We start from the raw sequence: 11,839 nt of genomic DNA, 5'->3' as shown, positions 1-11,839 counted from the left end.
GTCTACCCTAGGCATGGTATGCACGACAGGAGGAGCAGCAACAGGGACCGGGCTAGATGTCGGCATATGAGCAAAGGTTGGGGCAGGAATGTCAGGCATGAAACCTGGAGGCATACCCCAAGGGAATCCGGCTGGCATGGCGTGAGACGCGAAATGAGCACTGGCGGCTGGCACAGTCGGAACCACAATCTCAGAAATAGCTGTCCTCTGGACAGGAGTTGCAGGCGGTTGAGCAGGTTGATTCTGAGCAGCAAGGAGTTGCTCCATCAAAGCGCCAAGTCTGGCGACCTCTTCTCTCAGTTCTCGATTCTCTTGCTCTAGCTGATCCATGACTCTTGCAGAATTGGCTCGAGTATAGTACCGGTGAGTCAGCTTGTCTCCAAAATAAATGAAGAACACAGAGTCAGAACAAGAAGACCGGAAACAAGGTACCTGCTTATGCAAAATGATGCATGAAGTGCTAATGCATATGCTTTGTTTTATTTTCAAGGAACCCTTAGGGTATTATTCGCAAATTTTGAATTTTTAAAGCATTTATTATCATCATGGAAAATATCTCATTCAATATAATCGAGACCAAGAAGTACAGCGTTTTGATTCAATTACAAGGAGAAAAGGAAAATAACATCCTATGGATCCCTAATAGCTCGGGATGCTGGAAGACGAGAAACACACAGCTTCTTGATCTCTCTCTCATAGGCAGCTTCCATATCCGCTTTCTCCTTAGCAAGCTGATCATACTTCCTCTTCCAGAATTTGGAAGACTGAGGAAGCAGAGAAGTCCACGTGTCGTTGGGATCGTCAATCACCCGATGCTCGAGGATTTCAATCAGAGCGTCCTTCTCCTTGAGCTGCTGCAGCAATTCCTCTCTTTCACGGATCCAAGCACGTGAAAGGTCTTCTTCTCTCAACTCCTCTACACGTTGGGCAGGGAGGGTTGAAGGCCCAGCCACATCCAACGGTGTAGGTCTCGGATGGTCGTATGGCATCAAGTACACGGCAGCTCTCTGTCTGACCCAAGAGGTATAGGGCTCCAAAGCAATGCAATTCTTCGGACCCAATTCGTTCCTACTCTTCTTGCAGATCTTGCGCCAAGCACGGACAAATCTGGCTTTCAGGCCTTGGGGATCTTTACCCTCCTGAAAGAATACACCTTCTAACAGAATGTTATGAGGTTTATCCTTTAGGGGGAACCCAAGCTGACGTCGTGCGAGAATAGGGTTGTAGCTGATCCCACCACATGTACCAAGAAGAGGCACATTAGGGAATTCACCACAATAGTCAATGATCTGGACAGTATCATACACGCGATCATACCAAGAGATATCATCATTAGTGAGAGACATGAGTCTCTGAGACCACCGTAGACATCCCTTGTTCTCCTTGAAGGCAAGAGTCTGCGGCAAGTGCGAAATAAACCACTTATATAGCAGAGGCAGACAACAGACAATAACTCCTCCACCCTTTGCATTCCTCATATGCAAAGAGACATAGGCATCACCCAACAAGGTCGGAACGGGATTAAGAACCGAGAAGATCCTAATGGCGTTCATGTCCACAAATTTGTCAAAGTTGGGGAATAAGACCAACCCATAGATGAGCAGCACAAACAAAGCCTCAAAGGCATCCTCACTCATGGCCTTCCCATAGATGGTAGCTTGAGCGACGAGGAATTCGGAAGGAAAACCCTGAATTCCGCCTTTGGTAGTCAGATTAGCTTTAATCAAAGCTTCATCTATGTGCAACAAATCTGCAATCTCTCGAGCAGTCAGAATACTCTCTAAGCCACTGAACGGCACCTGATCCAGAATCGGGATCCCAATAAGGTGGGAATACTCCTCCAAAGTAGGCAGCAACTGGAAGTCCGGGAATGAGAAGCAGTGATACAGAGGATCGTAAAACTGAGCTAGAGTACTCATCAATCCCTCATCAACCTGAGTAGTCAACAGAGGCAGAAGCTTCCCATAACGAGCTTTGAAACCCAAGGGATCTAATACATAAGATGTCAGATTCCTTAACTCTTTCACATCAGGCTGTCTAAAGCTGTACATCTTTGTATGCCTTTTTGGTCTTCCCATGTCTGAAAATTTTGCAAATAAACCCTTTAAGTTCCTTGAAAATTTTCTTTTTTTTGTTTGATGACATGAAGTGCAGATGAATGCATGAATGCATGAATGCATGAATGCAACAATCACACTCAAGGATCAAGCAAGTCACACCAAACAAAGGTCATGGGAAAGCTCAATGTATCCCCTAATATCAATCATCCATTTTGGTGGATTTAGGTTTTCACCTTATCGACACCCAAGTTCCATTGATATTAACGGTACATGAACCGGCTCTAACATCCTTAATATCAATCATCCATTTTGGCGAATTATGGTTTTCACCTTATCGACGCCCAAGTTCCATTGATATTAACGATGTTTGAACGACTCAACCACGAATCACGGGTTTGCTGAGAGTCACGAGCATGGAGTCTTGTTAAGAACCACCCAAAGGGAGTGTACTAGGGTTTAAACCTGCCAGACATGTTCTACCAGAGGTTCCCATAATCATCGTCCCATCTCTCGGATATTATCGGAGGAACGAATACTCGTATTCCAAAAATATTCTCAAGAGAGACTCTTATGAGTGTAGTATCGCATAACAATCGCATCAGATCTTACACCTGAACGACCTCCGCACTACGTCCTAAAAATAGGCCAAGATGGGTTTGGTAAACTACAGTCCTTGGCTTCTAAGGCACATGATTGAATGAATAATGCCTAACCACAAATGACTTGTGTGACATTATTAATCCAACATGACCTCCACCAAGTGAATGGACTCGCAAGTCAACTGGCTAAGGAATACTCCACACCAGTCAACAAGACTACGCCATTCTCCTATCCTAGAGTGCACTCGAGTTCGGGTATAGAACTCATCTCACAGAGATCACCAAAGCAAACAACAATTATATATCAAGCAATTCAAGCATTACAATCAATACAGTTATCCCAAATTATACAAAAACATGTCAAATAATACATAAACAAATATCATACAACAAGGGTGAAAAGTAGGCAATACCACCAGGGAAGGTCTAATGCTTTCCCCAGCAGAGTCGCCACTTTTCTGTAGCGGTGTATTCGTCGCTATATGATTTATTGATTAAACCATAAGCAATGTATAAAATGAATCGAGTCGCCACCGCACTTTTATTTATCCTAAGGACTGGTTAAAAAGCGAACAAAAACCTAAGAAGTTTTACACGTAGAAAACCAATAAAAGATCAGAGAATCTGGGTAAGGGGTAAATTACGCAATGGGAAGGTGTTAGGCACCCATCACGTCCTAGGTACTCCTAGGGAGCCCTTTTCACACTTGTTGTATAAAAATGTTTATTTGTTTATGACATATTGTGCAAACATGAATGGGAAGATGAGAAAAGAATCTACATTTTTATTATTTTTGTGTTCGAACGGATGAACCTGTTGCCTACGTACCTTCCATCAAAGGTAAGGATCAAAACGCCGTAGTTCGGCTAAAAGATTTCCAAAAATTAGTGAGTTCATTTTAAAACAAGAGCACTAAGGCTTTTCATTACCAATGGGAGAAAACTCAACCTGAATCAACAATCCACCATGCGAGGACGGCTTCAACATACTAGTGAGGGGTTAACCCTATAATAAGTATGGAAGACTTACAATCAACTCACTAAGGATAAGGTAAGATTTACATCAACCACTATGGTAATTAAAACCTAAGGCTAATGCATGAAAACATATTAACAATGGACAAAGCCAAAACAATTGAATGGGTAAAGTTAATTGATTATGATTATTCACAAAATATGGTCAAGGTATGATTAAGATTGATTCAAAGAAGTGTTATGAAAAGTGAAGTTTGAAAAATCAAGGACTTATGGTCCAAGTTTCTAATTTGAAAAGAGATGAGAATGTTTGCACAACAAGTCAAAGTTTTTGAAAGCAAAGTGTGAAAAGGTTTATGACAAAGAGGGTATGGATGATGGAATGTAAGACTTCTTAAAAAGGTTCACCTCTTGAAAATCATATAGAAGATGATTCAAGTGTGTCCTTAGGAATAGGCAACAATGCAAGTAAAAAATAAAGCAAGGTGATACCGGATGCCATCAATGGTCTTATACCAATCTCATAAACAAAAGCGGATACCGGATACCAATAAATGGGTTTACACCAATCTCCTAAAACAAAACAATGATACCGGATGCCATCAATGGTCTTATACCAATCTCACAAAGCAAAAGCGGATATCGGATACCAGTAAATGGATTTACACCAATCTCCTAAAGTAAAACAAGACTTGGATGTCAGATGCCAATCTATCTGGACTTATACCAACCTCCAAAGGATGATCATAGGAATACAAATGCCAACAACATGGTCTTACAATTGCATCCTCACATACAACAAACAAACAAGCAACTAAGCAATGGACATGAGTGACCAAGTGAAATGGTCTTACACTCTATCCCTTCCAAATCATAGGAACAATGGCCAATGAACATGGTCTTACAATTGTCCTCAATGGGTAAACTCAAACAAACCACAAGATATGCAATGATGATCATGCAATAATGAACAATCAATGATGATAAGTGCACAAAGGCAAGCAAGCATGTACAAATGCAACAAGCAATCAATCAGACAAAGTCATTTAGCACCCACTATAACCAAACAATTAGGCTCAATCAAAGGGTTAGACTTAAAAGTCAACTGGAATAGAGTAAATGGTGCTCTTAACCTTGACATTGAGAGCCAAGGTGAAGCAGATGAAAGGATATGAGGGGTGTGCCTCATCACTCTTATCCCTGGTCAGGGAGAGTATTGAATATCAGAAGGTGTGGGAGTTCAGAAAGATGGAACTCTCTCCACAAGTTAGACTCGATAGATCTTGGGTTTTTACTCACTATGCATCAACACATGTGGTGTGAGCAAGGTGAGAGACTCACAGAATAGTAGGAGATAGGTTACATATCTCTTTTGTCTACCAATTGCCTCATATGAGGTCTTTACCTGCTTGGGGACAAAGTTAAATAATCACAAACATTGCCTCTTAAGGAGGACTTCAGACAGTTGCCTGGCTAAATAACAAGCCAGGTCTTCCAGACTACATGGAGACAAGAGAGTCTACCTCAGTGCTTAAGCAAAGCAAAGCAATAGCAAGTTCTCAAAGGAACTAAAGCGACTATGGTACCTGAAATCAATCAAATATAATCAGTATCCCAATCACAAAGTCAAAACAGACAAGATAAGAACCAACAGACAACACAATCAATCACATGCAAAGCACAAACTCAAAGCAAATGAGTTAGCATCCTACAAATAAAAACAAGTTAGTTCATGATAATCAAATAAACCAAAATCAATCAACTTGAATTAATCTCCTTAAAGCAATTGCTTCTTTAACCTGAAAAAACAACTCAAATGTGAGAAGTGAACCCTTAGGCCAAAGCCTAGGGTCAAAGGGGGGGAGAAAATTTAAAACAGCAAGTAAAAATTGATCAAAATCAAGATTTATCAAACAAGAATAGAATCCAATTGGTCTCACATCAAAACTATGCACCAAATCCATTTCATAAGCTAAACATGTCAAACTATGCATCTTGGAATCACATTGGAGCAAACAGAATGATCACAATCAAACTAATACCAAAATAGCTCAATAAATTCCCAGAAAATTCAAGCTTAAACAGAACACATTCAATGAGCGACATACCAAATTTCATGCTATTTGGATAATAGGAAGTCAGTCAATGAAAATCAACAACTCAAAGCATGAAAAAACAAGCTTATACAAGGTATCAAATTGAACATCAACTTCAAGCAAGTGTAGAACAGAAATGGCATAAGGTAAATGAATGAGACCAAAGCCAAAATGAAGTTAAACATGTTAAGAACCAATCCACAAAATTTCAGCTTCATATGATAAGGAATGAGAATTTCACAAGTCATGTAAGTTGAACACTCCACAAAAGTTCAAAAAATGACTAAATAGCAAAGAAAAATATTAAACAAATTGAAAATGAATCTAAAAAATCTACAAAAAATCATGCTCATACTAGACATACAGAAGTAATCACATGCAAAAATGCAGAGCAATTGGCATAGCATAAGCATGGAAACAAAATTCAAGAAGTTGGATAAAACCTAGTGTGACATACATTGTCACACTCATGAAGATCACATCATATCTCTCAATCCAGAAATGCAAAATTAGTCAACCATATTCCAAAATCACCAGGAATGAGTCTAGATCATGTATATAAAATTTCAAGCATTTTGGAGCAAGCATCAAGATTTCATGAATGAAATGGCAAAACATATGCAAGAAACATACATGAACAAAGATATTAGGCCAAAATAAAAACCATCCGTGCACAACTTGTATTATCATGCCTATAAAAAACTAGATGAAAAATGGAGATGGATGCAAAAATCCCCACACAATTTGGATGATCCATGAATTATTTGTGATTTTTTGAAGTTTGAAATCAAAATGAAATACATTTAGAAATAATATGAAATTAAATGGATGCAGTGGCATTGTTGTAATTCAGGCGCTCACTAAATGAAACGCTGCTTTCATTTAGTGAGGTGGCAGCGTGCGAATGGCTAGAGCACACGGGAAACAACAATTCGAAAACAAAGCCAGGCGGAAAAGATCTAACGCGAAGTCTGGAACGAAAAAGGGATGTTCATCGCGCGTTCTTGATATTCATCATCATCATGAACAAATTTTCACAAAAACTATCATGCCATATACCAATCGAAACGTCTCATTATGTAGAATATCAATCCAGCAAGCATTTAACCTAAATCTACTCATGCTAAACAGATCGAGCTAAATAAGTTTCACATTCAAATGTTCAGATCCACATAACTTCATCAATACCTAATGAAAATTCATGATCTAAGTTGCAGTGTAACCTATGTTCCACGATCTACCTAAGCCACATGTTAATTTCAAGAATCAAAGGTTTTGAAATCTCACCTTTTGAAGATGCAGTTCGTGTTCATGCGCTTTTCGAGCCTCCAATTGCCAAAACAGATGGCCTATGATGTTGTAGAAGATGAATGCAAGTAGTAGTTTAGCTCAGAAATGCTTGATGATGGAGAAACTTCAAGATGCCATGGATGAGCAAGATGTTTAGCAGCTGCGATTTTGCCAGGATCTTCCGCTGTTAGCTCCAAACAGATCTTCAATATTACCTATATATGATGATTAACACAAGAGAAAACAGAAAGAATCATGAAATTCGAAGGAGAAGTGAAAAAAAGTTTGAAGAATTTTGAGAGAATTGAGAGAATTTTGGTTTTGGATCTGAGAAAATGAATGTGGATCTGGATTTTCTGTTATGATTAAGCTCTTATACCCTCTGTTAATCCAGCTACTAAACATGATTAAGCCATATTGGAAGTGATTAGTGGATGAAGCTTGTTATGTAATTTGGCAAAATTGCCCTTTCTCAATTTGAACCAATGGAACAGTACACAACCAGTTCAAGCAAGTCACTAATCATGTTTAAAAGCAATTTGAATTGGCTTGGCATGAAAATTCCATGTACTTTTGAAAATCACTATTTTTCCCACCAAAATTTAATTGGTTCACTTGAAAAATGACCTTTTTATGTGATGCTTTTTGATGAAATGTAATGATGCATTATGATAGTACATGTCAAATGGGGTTTGCTCAAAAAAGAATCACCCAAATTGGCCAAATGGTTTGAAAGTTATGCCACTTTGAAATTCCAAAATTCTTGAAAATGATTTGATCATAACTTGCCAACCATAAATGAGAAATGAGTGTTCTTGGACTTTTTGGAAAGGCAAGAGCAAGATCTTCAACTTTCATGTTGGACAAATTTTGATTTGAAGCTTTCTTGGACATGTAAATTTGAGGAGAATGACTTTCCATTTTTGGCAGCTGAAAATTACAGGTCATTACTATTTTGGGAAACTTTTTGTCTGACCTCCAATTCCTCAATGATGATGTTTGACATGTTATATGAGGCTTGTATGGACATGAATGAGACCTTTCCAACCATCTCACACCTTCAAATTCCTGATTAAATGCACAGTTGACCACAGTTGACTTTGCTAGGGTTTTGGTTGACTGAGCCATGCTTTGATGAATTTCAAGCCTCTTTCTCTTGAGGTCTTGATACCAAATGATACCATAACTCATATGAATCTTTTATGAATGATCATGGTGCCCAAATTCTTCAAGAATGGCCACCATCCATTGCTCAATGGCTGATTTGACTGTTTTGACCTAGTTTGCTTCATCTGCAAGAAACAAGGTTAGATGACAATATTTTTGTACTTTTGGGCTAGTAAACAAATGAAAAGCAATGATATACAAATGCAATACATGCTTGGTGATCAAGAACCACACTCACAAGGTAACCCACCCACAAGAAGGCAAGCAAAGGTGCACAAAGATCCTTGAGGCAACGAATGATATGATATGATGTCATGAGGGATCTTAGGGCAAAAATTGGGGTCTTACAGGATGTAGAATTGACCTATGCGCACGGGAACGTTTTCAAGAATTCCTACGGGATATCTAACGGAACGATCTGCTAATTGCACAGACATTTTAGTTGGTCTTAATTCTCCCATTTCCAGTTTCTTGCATATGGACAAGGGCATAACACTGATACCGACTCCTAAATCGCATAAAGCTTTGTCTATGACAAATTTTCCTATGTGATAGGGTATAGAGAAACTACCAGGATCTTTAAGCTTAGGAGGCATATTTTGGATTATCGCGCTGCACTCAGCAGTGAGTGTAATGGTTTTGCTATCTTCAAGTTTCCTTTTATTAGAAAGAATTTCTTTTAAGAACTTAGCATATGAGGGCATCTGTGTAATAGCTTCTGTAAACGGAATGGTGACGTTTAATTGTTTCAGTAGGTCAACAAACTTTTTAAATTGGCCCTGGTCTTTAGTTTTAATTAGCCTTTGAGGATAAGGGATAGGTGGTTTATAAGGCGGTGGAGGTATATAAGGTTCTTTCTTTTCTACAGTTTCCTTATTACTCTCTTCCTTTTCCTTAGGGTTACTTTCTTCCTCAGTTGACTTTTTAGAGTTTTGGTTTTCAATTCTTGGATCAGATGGTCCTTCTACCTCTGTTCCACTTCTTGATATAATTGCATGACCGTGGCTTTTCGGGTTAGGTTGGGCTTGTCCTGGAAACGTACCAGTTGGGGCAGCAGTAGGCGCTTGTTGTTGAGCTACTTGTGATATTTGTCTTTCCAGCATTTTGTTATGGGTAGCCAGGGAATCTACTTTACTTGCTAGTTGTTTAATTTGTTCGTTAGTATGTACATTCTGGTTTAAGAAATCTTTATTGGTTTGCTGTTGAGAAGCTATGAAGTTCTCCATCATGACTTCCAAGTTGGATTTCCTAGGAACGTTATTGTTAGGTGTAGATGGGGTCGGCTTTTGATATCCAGGAGGTATAGCTGGGGCTTGACTGGGAGCTTGTCCTGGTGCGTATAAAGCATTATTACTCTTATATGAGAAATTAGGATGGTTCTTCCAGTTTGAGTTATAGGTATGCGAGTAGGGATTTCCTTGTGCATAGTTTACCTGCTCTGCTTGGATTCCTGTTAGGAGTTGACAATCTGTAGGAGTGTGACCTTGGATTCCACAGACTTCGCAATTTTGAGTCACGGCAACCATGGTGGTTGGAGGTGATACATTTAAACTTTCAATTTTCTGGGCAAGAGCATCCACTTTTGCATTAACATGATCAAGCTACTTATCTCGTACATGCCACTTTTCGTTTGAGGTTTTTCTACCATTGTTCGGCCGCTTCCCCACTGATAATGGTTTTGGGCCATGCTCTCAATAAGTTGATAAGCATCAGCGTAAGGTTTATCCATAAGCGCACCACCTGCGGCGGCGTCTATGGTTAACCTTGTGTTGTACAAGAGACCATTATAGAAGGTATGAAAATTACTAACCAGTCCTCTAAACCATGGTGTGGACAAAGTCTCATCATGTCTTTGTATCTTTCCCATGCTTCGAAGAGAGACTCGTTATCTTTCTGTTTAAATCCATTTATCTGGGCTCTTAGCATAGCTGTTTTGCTTGGAGGAAAATATCGGGCAAGAAAGACTTTCTTCAACTCATTCCATGTGGTGACTGAGTTGGAAGGAAGAGACTGAAGCCATCTTCTAGCTTTATCTCTTAACGAGAAAGGAAAAAGACGAAGTCGAATTGCCTCTGAAGTGACACCATTAGCTTTAACAGTATCGGCGTATTGGACAAATACGGATAAATGAAGGTTTGGATCCTCGGTAGGATTTCCAAAGAATTGATTCTGTTGCACTGCTTGTAACAGCGAAGGTTTAAGTTCGAAGTTGTTTGCTTCAATTGCGGGTGGAGCAATACTCGAATGCGGCTCATCTTGCGATGGAGCTGCGTAATCTCGAAGAGCACGAGCTGGTTCTACCATCTCGGGTATCGGCGAAGGAAGAAGATTTTTAAGATCAACAATTTCGATTTGAGGGAGATTGTTTGCAGTACGATACTTTCGAATTCGTCGTAAGATTCGGAGATATCGTTCAACGTCGTTGATTCGTAAGTAATACGGTTCGCCTTGTGAGCGAGTGTGTGGCATACAAATCAACGAAAGACAAAAGGGAAAAATAAAAACTGCCTTAGTCTCTACAGCGTAACGGAAGAGTTACGATATCGACTAAATAAAAGTCCCCGGCAACAGCGCCAAAAACTTGATCGCGACTTTATGAGTCTATTGGGGTATTAACTGCAAGTGCACGGTGTAATCGCGTAGTAATAAAAGATATCGATCCCACAGGGACTTATGAATCGATATACCGTTTTCTAAGGTTACTTCGTAAAGCTAAGGCGGATGATACTTTGTTGATTAAGGGGAAAAAAATAAAACTAAAATAAGATCTAGATTAAATATCAAATAAGCGGATATCGGTATGTAGTTCATCGTAATTAGGGAATCAAATCTTCGTTGGTTTCGTAGTTTTAAAATAAATCGTTTCAGTAGACACTATTGATTTAAAAGCCTTTTCTCAATCTCTCGCTCTGTTGAATAGACTATGACTTTATATTAACGTGCGCTGTCACTAATTAGTTAAGTCCAAAATCACTTTTTGAAAACAATAGAATATATAGAAAGTCTTTTTAAGAAAACACTAACCATTTAAATACCCTTGTCTCAAACTCTCGCTCTGTTGACTTAGATTATATAATTAAACTTAGATGCTTAACTCTCGTCCTCACATTTAACCTTTAAAAATACTTTTTGAAAATGATTAGAATTTAATTAACTCTAAAAATTGCTTTCGCCCTGATTTAAAATTAATGTCCAATTTACACTGTCCAGTTAAAAGCTCAAACTTTCGTTCTATTGACTTTAACTTCTTTATGTCTTTTACTCTCGTACAAAAACTTTGGTTTTAATTCTGTAAATTGAGACCATAAAAAGAGTGATTGTATTTTTAAATAAATTTAAACCAACTTAGGTTCGGTTCCTTCATTCCGCTTACTTTACATACCGATATCTAAGTTTATTTAGCCAGACATGCTAAATAAGCCTAAACAATAATTATGCTTACAAACAGCCATATCAGACAGACAGTATAAATAAATAACAGTGCAGAGCATATATAAATTAAAATAATAAATTAAGGAACCTGTAAAATTAATAGAAATTTTGATTGTTCTCTAACTTCGATGTTTGAACACTCCACCACAAGCCGGTTGGATTTGTTCTTTACACTCTTCGATCAGACAATAAAATAAAGGCGAAGGAATAAAATACTATGA

The 11,839-nt window shown here is 38.7% G+C and overlaps 1 non-coding gene across 1 annotated transcript; it reads left to right on the top strand.

Moving 5' to 3' along the window:
* Positions 1–10,005: 10,005 nt before the first annotated feature.
* Positions 10,006–10,112, top strand: LOC127109785 (small nucleolar RNA R71). Its single transcript, XR_007797037.1, has one exon. It is a non-coding gene; the product is annotated as a small nucleolar RNA R71 (small nucleolar RNA).
* Positions 10,113–11,839: the final 1,727 nt, after the last annotated feature.

The sequence above is a fragment of the Lathyrus oleraceus genome, chromosome 7 (genome assembly GCF_024323335.1).
Source record: "Lathyrus oleraceus cultivar Zhongwan6 chromosome 7, CAAS_Psat_ZW6_1.0, whole genome shotgun sequence".
Taxonomy (NCBI): Eukaryota; Viridiplantae; Streptophyta; class Magnoliopsida; order Fabales; family Fabaceae; genus Lathyrus; species Lathyrus oleraceus.
This window is presented reverse-complemented; position numbering and strand designations above follow the sequence as displayed.